This window comes from Eucyclogobius newberryi, unplaced genomic scaffold (genome assembly GCF_026437365.1).
Source record: "Eucyclogobius newberryi isolate DKJ021-1_F unplaced genomic scaffold, fEucNew1.0.hap1 SCAF_13, whole genome shotgun sequence".
Lineage (NCBI taxonomy): Eukaryota > Metazoa > Chordata > Actinopteri > Gobiiformes > Gobiidae > Eucyclogobius > Eucyclogobius newberryi.
In genome coordinates, this window is record NW_027315757.1 from 29,031,797 (window position 1) to 29,045,265 (window position 13,469).

Genomic DNA, 13,469 nt, shown 5'->3' on the forward strand with positions numbered 1-13,469 from the left:
TTTTGGGCGATACTTGAACCTCAACAAAACATTAAGGTTGTTAAGTTTTAGCACATTCCTGATGCACTGGGAAAATATTGTTTGAATTAGGGTGGTCAGAAGTATCGAAAATAAGATTGATGAAATAGTATCAAAACTAGATTCATTAAGAAGAGAACAGCGCTGCCTTTTGTTTGTCTATAAGGCTCTAGTTGGTCCGATTAGTTATCAAATTTGTTACATCTCAGATCAAGTTGTCACCGCTTGAGGTTTGTTCCCTCCCTGTGGAACAAAACACAGAGACTTTTTTTAAATTAAATTATTTGATGCCTTTTAAGTGACGATGCACGTGTTGTACATAGATTTATCTCATATTGTAAGTATAAATATGTTTTTAGGTATTGGTTGATTTTATTGAATGTTTTATTTGTGTTTTAGTATCCTGTGTGTGTTTGTGTGTGTGTTTGTGTGTTTGTGTGTGTGTGTGTTTGTGTGTTTGTTTGTTTGTTTGTTTGTGTTGTGTAACCATGTAAAAGAGAACTTTTCTTATTGGGTTTTCCCTGTATAAATAAATACAATTAATTGGAGAAAATATCGATACTGAAAAGAAACATCACATAAATATGATTACTTTTTCAGAATAGTTTTAGAATGGTCTTGATCTTCATCAGAAGCAGTGTAAGCCCACAGTGACAATAATGAAATTGCTGTTATTTTGCGTCCAAAAGTGCATTACATTTTCTACAAAAAGAGGTTTTTTTGTATTCATCGTGGTGTTGAAATCAGTATCAAACCTAATCCCATGTATCGAAATCGAGTTTGAAATTATATTATCCTGACAACACAAATTGAACACTGATTATTGAAATAATAAGAATTAGAAAAAAATCTGGATAATCCTTTTTGTCAATATTGTCTTCACGAGTTTCTTGCTGCGAGACAAAAGGGTTAACCACAATAACACCACTTATGCTATAGGATAAACATCTTCAAAGGCAGTGGTGGATGTCCCTCTCCCTGTTAGGGCTGCAAAATATATCACAATCTAATCAAAGTCCCAATGTGAATTAGTGCAATAATCAAATCACAAAGTCTGCATTTGTTTAGATGATAGAATGTCCTTGGCAAACAACACAATATCCTTGAATATATATATACGGGTATATTTTTTTAATAGAAAAATCTTGTCGCACCTGTAGTTTTGACCTCCATTAACATTTTCTGAAATGCATGAGATTCTTGCATTAGTTTATCAGTTCACATTGCAGTCTTCTCTCAAATGTCAGAAAGCCGCAATTAGATTGTTTTTGCAGCCCTGCCCCATGTGGAGCAATGCCAGCGACACGCTATGCTCATTAAGTACAATTTCAAAACTAAACCTCTCAAATGGTCAATAAGAATCAAACTTTTACATTTACGATAATACTGATCCTATGGGGCACTTCAATTTTTTACAGGACAAAATGTCTTGCGATGCTTGAAAGAACTCCGTATACTCAGGAAGTGTTTTGCAATATGGTACAGGGCCAAACTATTTAGCCTGAACAAATGAAAAGCGAGAGGGCAGGTATAAGGGAGAGGAAAGCTGCACACACTGGCATGAGCTTTGGAAACTTCTCCCAAGCCACAGGCAATTTATTAGCCTCCCTAGTAGCTGCTATATGACATAAACAGTATAGGACTGAGCGATCCGCGCATTGCATCATGTGTTTTCAGTCAGTTCTTTCTCCTCCCACCAACTTCTATTTAAATGTACAAATGACATACATATATATAGAGGCTTTAAGTGACTTGGGACAATACGTCGTACGACTTATGCGTGGTAATAATAATAACATTGTGGGGCATTTCACGACATTGCAAGTTTTGGAGTGCGGCAGGAACCAATGAAAAGGCAATGGGACGCCACAAAGGGGGGAGAGAGAGAGAGAGAGAGAGAGAGAGAGAGAGAGAGAGAGAGAGAGAGAGAGAGAGAGGAGAGAGAGAGAGAGAGAGAGAGAGAGAGAGAGAGAGAGAGAGAGAGAGAGAGAGAGAGAGAGAGAGAGAGAGAGGAGAGAGAGAGAGAGAGAGAGAGAGAGAGAGAGAGAGAGAGAGAGAGAGAGAGAGAGAGAGAGAGAGAGAGAGCGAGAGAGAGAGCGAGAGAGAGAGCGAGAGAGAGAGCGAGAGAGAGAGCGAGAGAGAGCGAGAGAGAGCGAGAGAGAGCGAGAGAGAGAGAGAGAGAGAGAGAGAGAGAGAGAGAGAGAGAGAGAGAGAGAGAGAGAGAGAGAGAGAGAGAAGAGAGAGAGAGAGAGAGAGAGAGAGAGAGAGAAGAATGTGTTTGTCTTTGCACAGTAGATTTGATAGACATCCCCACCCCGGCTCATGCTCTGACCTCCCACTAACTCAGTACCTCCCGGGGACTAGAAAAAAGTTTTATCCCTCATTTCTCGTCACTGGGCTGCAGTTCGTTTGTTCCTCTCTCGGCATTCGAGATATTTTTACGGACTCGGTGTGCGTGTTTTCATGATTGATGGGACTGTGTGTGTGAGCGTGTTGTTATTCTTGTGTTGATTTTGTGCTGCTTCTCGGCCAAGTCTTCAATTTAAATAAGAAAGTCTTTTCAACTGACTTGCCATGTCATATATTGAATAAATAAATAATACAATTCTCTACTGTATTAAAAGTACATTAAAACTAACCTTGGTAAATAAATAGATCTTGTTTTGAGAAATTTTACTACAGATATCATTGTAAACAAACTACAAATGGTTCTAGTCGTTTATTGCAAAGACGGTGGGAAAAATAAGACGCCATTTAGACTTCTGTCGACTTTGTTTTAGTTTTGTTTTACCTATCATCGCATTACCTTATCTACAATAATATATCCATGTCATTGTCATGTTTGAACAAAAAAATTTGACTGAACTGAAATGTTCACTATACATTTCAATAGTGGCTCTCCGTTTTTCATATTTTGTTGCTCCATCCCAACTTGGGATCTGCACTATCATATTGCAAATGTTCTATTTATCATAGAAATACAATATTTCAGTGTCAACACAAGATTCTGTCCTAAATGTAAAGTATTTTGTATAGGAGAAGCCCTGTCCAAACAACATGCTTGATCTGTGTTGTGCGTTCCCTCGCCTCGTCGTCTCTCATCGCTCTTCTCTTTTCATACTTTCTTCCTCTGCTGTTCTCTCAGCCCATTCCTGTGGCCTCTCCCCACAAGGCAGTGATGCAATCCCTGACTCCTGCGCGCAATCACAGGGTCTGGAGTGGGCTCAGCGGCGGCCAAGCCTATACTGCACTGGGCAGGGGAGCAACAGGAGAGGAAAGAGGGAGGAGAAGAGGAGGAGAGGAGAGGGGGCTAAACGGAGCCAGAACTGAGGAAGAAAAACAGCCCCGAGTTGGTGCTGGCAATAAAATACAAATACTCTTTTTTACTTCTTTCTTCTGAGATCATTTTGTCCAAGAGGAAAGAAAACAATAAGGCATTTGCTGTACATTTCTGAACATTTTAGTTTTAGTTTGGTTCAGAAACGTCAGAAAGTCAAGTGAATGCAACTTGTGTTTTTGTTATTACTAATTCCTGTCCAACTGTTGAGTCTTTTATTATTATTGTAAATCACATGCTTTGTCTATGACTATATATCCATTATGTTTGTGGCTGCAGAGAACTATAGCCTGTTCAAAGAAAGATATGTTTGGATGGATGGATTTTGGGTTTTTTTATAGTCGAAATCTTCTGTTCTAGACTTGAGGCCCCATTATTAGGGCTTTGATGACCCAATGTTGATAACATTTTTTTTTTTGCAATAACATTTACCGTATTTTCCGGACAATAAGTCGCACCTTTTTTCATAGTAGTGGCCGGAGTGCGACTTATACTTATATGTGATTTTATTTGTTATTTTCACACTTACACGCAACCTTATTTCATACTCCAGTGCAACTTATATATGTTTTTTTATTCTCTATTATGCATTTTTTGGCTGGTGCGATTTATACTCCGGTGCGACTTATACTCCTGAAAATACGGTACATAATTACATGGTTATTACATTACAATAGGTGTATAATTGAGCTATGGCTTAATCAGGACTTGGATTTCACCAGCACCAGCTGTTTGGATCTTTGCAATAGAGGCTGTTTTTTGCTACATGTTTTGTAATTAGAAATATTTTGTAATGAACTGTATATATTGCAGCGCTAATATGTTAAAACAACAACATTTTTCCTCCATTCCTGCCCTGGCCCTCCCTCCAGCCCACTAACCAGCTGTGTCTGCTCTCTCTGGATGGGGTCCGCATTTCGGAAGTGACGCCTCTCTGTTACTCCCACACGAAACACTGTCATCCAGCTGACTCACATGTACCAACAATCTCAACAGCCTCACTGGCAATGTGACAACCGAGTTTGCTATTACATCTTCAAATGCAACAATACCATTTGGAAGTGGGGCTCAAAGACACTCATTTAAATCAGAACGGAAGGATATTTAGTTTGATACGAAGGCTGGGCTCTATATCTTTACAGTTGCTGGATAGAATTCATATCTTGGCAGGTGTACGTTGTTCTTAAACCTGTCTTACGCTTTTTTATTTTCATTTCCTTCTTTTCTAGAACTCACAATCATCTCTGTGGGAGAGGAAAATCGGTGGCATGCAAACTTGTTTTTACCGTTGTGCAATGGCCGATTTTATCAGGGAGTTATGGAGATTGAAATGACACACATCTCGCAAATGGCCTATACATTTTCAGGCTTGCTTTGTGGCGCTCTCACAAACTCCCCAAAGGTAACACTAATGAGCAGAAGGTCAGGTGAAGAATGCTATAAATCTTTCAAATACATCCAAACAAACTGGGGAACAGGTTTAAGGAAACTAATGGGGACGGTCGTTGTGGTTCAAATCTGATAAAAGTGCAGTGTACACTGGTGCTACTTTGCCTGGAAATACAAAGAGTGTTGTGTCTGACAGACCAGCTCTTTGTTCAGGTGATTCTCCAAGGAAGGAAGCATTTTATTTTAATACAATATTTCACCAAGTATTTATTCAAATATAAGAAAATAAACTAGTGCGCCAGCCTCTCTTACTTTAGGTTCAAATGGAGGAGGACCAGCAAATATGTTTTTTGACAATCTAACTGCTCATTATTAGGTTATTTATAAGACATCTCTTAAATATCCTTATATCATTCTGAATTACTTCAAGGATATTCTCTTACCTCATATTTAAAGTACAGTAGGCTACTTCTCACATTGATTCAGCAGTTGACCGCACAGTTTCTCAATCCTCTGAGTTGTTCTTTTCAATATTTTTTTTTTTACAAATTACCTATCTTGTTTGCTTTGACACAAACAGACAATACATTTCTCTGATTAGCTCATCTGTCAATCAGTCACACCCATTTGAACTCTGGGAGAAAAGACTTGTTAGGATTGGGCGATATGGAGCCAGGTCAATCATGATTCGATATTTATCACTATTTCATTTTATTTTGAAATATTTTTTGGTCCATAGGCTTTATTAGACAGGAGAAGAACGTGTGAAATGGGGGATGAGAGAGAGTAGGACATGCAGTAAATGTTGGAGTCGGGATTCAAACTCATAACACTGCGGCCGGCTGCACTTGGAGCCTGGCATATGTGTGCTGTGACTTAACCACTCCACCACTGGTCAGCAAGATATTTATCACCATTTAAAGTATTGGGAAAGCATTTAGTCTTGACTGGTAAATAGATTGTGGATTTCCATAGCAAGCAGTAGTCAGCTTTTACTGTACGTTTTTGGTACAGCTTTTCTATAAATGATATACCTCTGGAAATATACTAGGCTTACATGACCGAGCCAAGACCAATTAGTTAAAAGAATCAACTAAATCTGATGAATAAATGTAATAAAGTAACATCAATTCCTGACAAAATTCTTTCACAGTTTAAGGTAAGTTTTACTGTTCAAATAAGGTTTCTGCTCAACATTAAAGGAATTTGCAGCAGGATTTACCAGCCAAGCCTGCAAATGGAAACTACGGTATCACAGGCAAAACCACAGGCCGTATTTCAGCACCAGGTAGTGTGCCAAACTGTTCTGTCCCTCGGTGACAATAACACATATAGCTGTGTAGTGTACGGGGCACACAGGGACCCTCGTGAGAAGCTCCTTATGCTACGTGCAGTGGAGTTCAGGCCAGTTCAGAGCTCTGTGGTACAGCTCCAAGCTTTTTGGGAGGGGTGCGCCTGTCTCACAGTAATTTCCTGGACGGGGATATTATGGCACCACACGCATGAGAACCAAACCCCTATTCGCCCGTATACGCACACACTGACCCTGGCTACTTGCAACTCAATAAGATGGAGGCGCATGGTAAACTCCCTGGGAAGCCGGTCTTCTTATTCAAAAGCAGGGGTAACATGATCTCAACAACAGCTTTATGCAATGGGGAGGCTGAGGGCAACAGTCTGTCCTCTTCAAACTGGTGCGGGACTATTGGACAGTGTGCGGCGGAGGTTTTCCCTTCCCCACAGGCACAGTTCTTCTGTCTTAGGCCCCGCCCCGTCCCAGCAGAGAGGCCTGGGTGACACCTGTGGAGCCGCCAGTAAAGTCAACAAGTGGGGGCTACACTGAGCAGATGTGTGACTGGACCATACAGGACAGGGCATGGCTACTTAAAATGTTCAATAGCTACGGAATAACATTGTCCGCCATTTTGACTGCATCCTGCATAACCATGGGTGAAGTGGAAGATTTTTCCTCCCGGTGTCCTTGATGCGACAAGTCACTATTGTAATGACGGACTAAAAGGCGGGGGAACAAAACACTATATCTACAGGGAATTATAGGCCTATAGTATAGTTTTCATGTAATGAGTCAAATCTGTTTTGCCCGAGCAGAAAAAAGCTTCAAAATGAGACCACACAGTTATGAAAATCACTTAAAAACTCATCACGGTGAATATTAGAGGGCATTAGGTAAGTGAGCAACAAATTTAGACCTCTGCAAAATAGTTTTAAAATGAACTAGTTTTGTTTTCCACGTTTTTAAGACAGTAAAAATCAGTTACAGCGCCTTCAAAGTAATCTGTCGACTGAGGCCTGCCTGAGTGTACTTGTTTTGCCATGCTTGGGTAAAGACTGAATGATGCAGGTGGAAGGGCATCTGACCTAGAGCCAGCTACTTTTTCCAAAGTAGAAACATAATAAACATAGAAGCCACAGAGAAAGATTTTCAAAACACTAAAAATAAGTTTTTGGTTTGAAAAAATGTCTTCTTTGTTGTAAGTGTGCACATACATTCATGCAAGCTTTATTGTGGACAGGCACTTTAAAACCAAATCGTAATGGAGAGGAAAGAAAACAGGAAGAGGGAGAAATACATAACAGCAGAGAGCAATTAACGGACCATGTGATGTACAGTATGTAAGTATGTATGCATTGGAAAGGCTGATTACGGTGCCCTGGCATGCCCCCCTCCTGTTCCAGCAAGTGATCTCATATATACATGTGCACTCTACACTCGGGCGAACCGTGCCAGCTTAACCACTGCCTTATGTGCTCCTTACTTTCCTCACAGCGAGCCCCTGTTTTGCCTCCAAACTCAATCCCGACACCCCTCCCACAACGAGCTGGCAACAAGACAAGGTCAATATGATGTAGTTTTTCTTTCACCCTTTATCTCCGGGCCTAGTTGCTCGCTGTCGTCCTGTGCAGACTGACAAGCTCCACCCTGCAGCTTTCATCTAGAGCATCTTCATCCAAAATGAGGGAAACTGTGACAGAGAACGGAGAGACAGATGCAGAGGGACAGATGGAGGGGGGGTGCGATGGCGACAGACAGAGGAGTGCTGTAAAATGAAGATTATCATTTTAATTTGTTGGCACGTTTAATGGGGAGCCTCAGAGTTTTTGATTATTTCTTAATATTAGAGACCTGAATTTTAAAATATGAAACCTATTAGAGTATATACAATATTCAGTATATAGTGTTTTTAGTTCAGGGGTAAATGCCTCCACATTGTAGCCCAAAACAACAGAAACATGTTTTGATGTTCTAAAAGCCTACAGTATTTATATTTGAAACTTAAACTAACAAACTTAACTATATTGCTTGAGGACTTCAATTAGCTGTGAGCATGACACGGCCAGATATTTGACCTGACAACTTCTGCTGCAGATGTAGGAGCTGAAGTTGGACCTGAGGCTGCAGTCGCTGAGAGTCAGGGATGGAGGGAGCCGGGGCGAGGCAGCGGGGTGGGGGGGTGCTGGTGTGAAGGGGCCAAAGTCTGGAGGCTGACAGGACTGGATGTGCCCAGACACACAGCCAGGCCCAGACATGAGAGCTGTGCTGCAGTCTTTAAAAGGCCTCACCCATGTCTCCGTCATGCAACCCCTTGTAAGAAGCTTGCCCCTTCCCTCTGTTATTCCTGAGCTGTACTTACAGTCAAAACCCCCTCACTGACTCCTCCTCTCTTTCGCTTCTAACAAGCAAACACACACATGCATACCTACTGCGCGGCTGTATTACCACGGAGTATCCTGAATACTGAGGGTGTGGGCCAGCAAGTAAATAATAATACAAACCAGCTGTTTCTATTCAAACTATACTGCATACGTACTACAGAGCTCCAGAGCAACCCTCCACTATACTGTATCACCAGCTCAATCTCATATGGAAACTGGACAGGGTTCCCTCCATTTCCTCCAGCTTGCATACATTGCTGGTGTTCTTTTATGTCTTGGCTTTAGTCCTATATTTTCTCCTTAAATTTTCCTCCACTGTGTGCCCAGACCCAGACATGGTCTGCATATTGTCTGCAGGGCCCGAAGTTAAAATTCTCTCACGATACAAGTGAGGAGCCCAGAAGGAGCACTAAAGAGAATGAGAAGAGGTGGGTGGGGTAACTGGAGCAAGGCACTGAGTTGTCTGTGTTTATTTTGGAAATGCTGGGCAGTAGACTTGCAGCAGAGGAACTGACCCATACATTTCACAATGTCAGATTGTCACTGAGAGACCAACAGCAGTTTGGTTCTTTGGGATGCCCCTCGCAGGTGATTTAGAGGGTATTTTTACCCCAAAAGCGCTTTTTAACCTGCCCCAGGGATCCAGGAATGGTCTGTAGCAGGAGGGAAACAGTGAGGCCGTGAAGTGATTAGTGGTTACAGTTTAACTGCAGAAAAATGCACGGTCTGTGAGCGGAGGCAGCCAAGGAGCAGAGCGGTATGCACCAGTCTCCTTCGGCTCCTCACTCACTGTGAGTCAGCCTCTGTATCTGCTGTGTCTATTCTCAACAAACGAGTCCAGAAATCTGGCCCCTCACCACTCACCCCAGCCCCACTGTCACCTCCTCTGCAGCACATATGGAAAGAGTTACAGATAAAATATTTGGTGCAAGCAAGGCTCCACTCCAGTCTCAAGCAAAATGAGGCATACACGAGAGACAAGAGTTTGATAGTCACTGATACTTATTCAGCTGTTAGTTGAAGAAGAGCATGCTGACTTGAATCATATCTCTCTTTAGTCAATAAACTGGCCAGGGGCTTTATCTCATAAATATTTCAGACTCAATATTGATGCTAGCTGCAAGTGTATGCGTACATTATTTTCTCAGGATGCCGCCTCATTCACTGGCCAGTGTAATCCTTCGTCCCCTGCTATAGAGTTGCCTTTTAGCTTTGACCGTAATCCCCAGCTGCTCAGAAACCCTGCTGTGATATTAATTCAAACGCTCACTTTCACTCACTTTGATTCTGCCCATGGCGTTTGTGTGATTTGTGAAAGCAATAGTAATCATGATTATAGTTATTTTTGGTGGGGTTTAAGGAGTATCAAGAATAGACTTGTTTTATTTTGTTTTGTGCATAAATCAAAGGTCACCAATCACTTCATAAAACCACTTAATATTAGTCGTTTGGTCGGAGAAGTTATGTACATACGTAAGTGTGCTGCGGCATCCCAGCATGGCTCCAGTACATGCCTTGTGGTTACTCTGTGACGCATGACATACCACTAGATCCACCTTTTCCATCATAAAGCTGGGGCTATGTGTCTCGGCGTATGATGTCACAGAAATGTGAACAACAACCCCACCCATGATCTTCCGAGATCCCATTTACAGGGTCAGGTGACTGGTAAGTCATTGGAAAACTGTCCATGCAGATGTTGTTACCAGTACTACACATAGCCAAGAATGCGGCTGTGCAGAATGAGAAAATGCAAAGCAAAGACGCCTTCCTCCAGTACACATCCTGTGAGAGAAGAATGCCACCACAGGGATGGACAGCTGGACCCAGTAGACATCTGGCTTTGTAGTGCAGTAAGCAGAAACCTTTGAGTTGTGGCCTTACTAACTATGTGGCAAAGGAAGGAGAGTTAGTATTATCATGGTATTAGTGGTATTACCAGAAATGTATATAAATTAATATATTTCTTATTTTTAAACATTCATTGATATTCAGATATTAGGGCTTTCTATCTGAAATGTGCTATATACAGTATATATAAAAAACACATGTACATAAGTATTCACAACCCAAAATTGAACTCAGGTATTTTTCCCCAATGATCATCCTTGAGATGCTTCTACAACTTGATGGGAGTTTACCTGTGCTAAATTCAGCTGACTGGACATGAGTTGGAGAAGCACACACAGGTCCCACAGAAAACAGCATGTCAGAACACAAACCAAGCCATGAATTTCAAGACATTGTCTGTAGACCTCCGAGACAGGACTGTATCAAGCCAAACTGAGCAATTGGGGAGAAGGGCCTTAGTCAGAGAGGTGACCAAGAACCCGATGGGACAGATCCCCAGTGTGTCTCTGTGGAGAGAAGAGAACTTGGCCAGTGCCATCCCTTCAGTGAAGCACGGTGGTGTCAGCATCATGCTGGAGACAGGAACTGGGAGACTAGTCAGGATCAACTAGTCAGGATCAACTAGTCAGGATCAACTAGTCAGGATCAACAGAAAGATGAAAGCCGCAATCTTCCAACAAGACAATGACCCTAAGCAGTTGAAGTATTGAGCAAAGGCGGTAAATACTTAAGTATGTGTGCTTTTTTATTTCAAATACATTTGCAAAAAATTCACAAAACAACCTCCTTTCACATAGTGATTGTGGATTATTCTTTGTAGAATCTTAAGACAAATGATACATTTTATCATTTAATTTAAGAATACAACTTGAGAAAATTAGGAAAAAAAGATGCGGAGACGTCTTCTCCGATCAGTGACTCCTTATTTTCTGTTCGCGTTTTTCTCCCACAATTAAAACCAAGATCTCAACGTGATGTTACGTTGTATTATTGCAGGGGCTTATAGCTAGAGGTCCGTGCTCAGACCATTGTCAGGATTATACTATACTCACTATCCTAATTATGCATGTTTCCAAAACAACTACTGAGATATACATCTTACACTTATGAAATATAAAGAAATATGTTGAAGCATTTTTAATCATGAATAAAAACATTTAAAACTAAGGCCTTAGTGTCACACAATAATCTACCAATATCTGTACTGACAGCAAATGATTCCATGGACATGTTGCCTTCTCATTGGCCCACAGAATGCAATGACATCATAAGAAAGCAATCTACACTTCAAGAGTCAACAAACAACAACTGAGGATCAGCTCATTTAAAGAATGACAGGCAATGGACGCAAGGAGCACCTGCGTGCACAGTTCACTCGGGGGTTATGGATTAAAGCAGAGGCCTGGAGGAGTGAGTCCGAGTCCCTCCAGTACAGAAAACCCTAGCGGCCTCTCTCCCTGCATACTTTAGAGGGGGTCCACTGGGCCAGCGGCCAGACCTCCATTGATCTAACAGGCTATCGAAGTGAGCCACAGGGTTCAAAAGCTTCAAAACGTAATACTGTTCATCTCACGTCTTGGAAAAACACAAAGATTCCACACACTTTTATGTGCGTGGCAGTGCACTTTATAATGATCCAAGCGTTTTCACCCTCAGTGCAGGCTTGTTAGGTTTGCCTTGGCAGAACTCAAACTCTCTCCTCTGGCATCTTCTGGAACAATGGGCCCATGGGAGGCAGCCAATGAGAAGATGGTCCATCCCAAACCCGATGGCACAATTAGGCTCAGGGAACAGCGCACTGGCTTAATTGGAGGAAAATAGCTCTTTATCTGGCCCGGGCTCATCATTGCCCCCTGCACTACATCCATGACCTCAACTTTGGTGTTTGGTGGAGCAGAAGAGGAAGCACAAACCCCACATTCACTTGCAGAACTAGAAACCTGTTGCTGAATAGGCCCGCTGGTCAATTATTAGTTTTTCAGCTGTGTAGGGCCATGCATTATTATTGCTTTTATTGTAGGCCCGAAGTGACAGTCAGTCGTCTGTAGTCAATGAACTCTTTATCAGATGTTGTGACAGAAGAGCTGAACCCATGCCTGCATCTTGCACAACAGCTGGCAAAGCACTGAACAATGTGCCCCCCCCCCAAAAAAAGTGCTGTCACAAATGAGCAGAAGGATGAGATAAGACGACTGTCAATCACGTGTCACAGCAAACGACTGATCTATTTAGGCATGACAACGCGTCTGCTGAACTACACAGACATTCAGATGCCATGTCCTCCCAAGAACCGGTCTGTAGTGATAGAGTCCTGGCCATAATAACATAATAACAGCCTGGAGAACCACAGGAAAAAAAAAACTGCTCCAGCCTACAACTATATATGAGCCAAACGAGTGAACAAATGCTCTAATAACCTCTTATACAATGACAGGTCTTACCTTCAAGGAAAATGCCGTGAATGTGGCCGAGATATCTCTCCTTCTGCCAGGGCAAACTTTGAACGCAAAGTCCTCTGGCTCAGACGTCTTCTCCGATCAGTGACTCCTTATTTTCTGTTCGCGTTTTTCTCCCACAATTAAAACCAAGATCTCAACGTGATGTTACGTTGTATTATTGCAGGGGCTTATAGCTAGAGGTCCGTGCTCAGACCATTGTCAGGATTATTTCTGCTCAAACACAGTCTGTCGCAGCCAAACTGCATCGGATCAATATCAAATGTAGTAACAATCTTGTTGGAGTTCTCCGTTGTGCATAATTATGATCACTCCGAGGCGAACCCGTCACAAGGTGTAAACACCCAAATGTCGAGCCGTAACTGTTGCCACTGTTGGGGGGGGAAAGCGGAGAGCAGGGCTTGTAGTTACATCAAAAACGCATAGGTTTTATCGTTGGTTCAGCGCGCGTCATTAAATGGCACGGCCGGTCAAGAGGGGTCCGGTGAGGGGGGGGACCGCTCTCCTCAGGGGGGGTAAAGACAGTTGTCCTGGAGGATGGCAGCGGTGGTCCTGTTCAGGTAGGGCGGGTAGGCAGCCTGGGTTCTGTGATAAAAAGGAAAGGGGGGTGTCCTTCTTCTGTCGTGCGCTTTTCTTTCCTCCAGATGCCGAGGTGGGGCTGCTCGTTATGTGTGGTCGCAGTGACGGCCGTGTCCGAGAGGGTCCTTCTATTATTATTGTAAAAAGAAAAAGCAAGCACTCGT

The 13,469-nt window shown here is 42.3% G+C and overlaps 1 protein-coding gene across 1 annotated transcript in view; it reads right to left on the bottom strand.

Moving 5' to 3' along the window:
- Positions 1 to 12,844, bottom strand: part of glis2b (GLIS family zinc finger 2b) — a 30,572-nt gene extending 17,728 nt beyond the window's left edge. Inside the window, exon 1 of the mRNA XM_072443314.1 lies at positions 12,712 to 12,844. The gene's annotated coding sequence lies outside the window, so the exon portion shown is untranslated. The remainder of the gene's footprint in view (positions 1 to 12,711) is intronic.
- Positions 12,845 to 13,469: the final 625 nt, after the last annotated feature.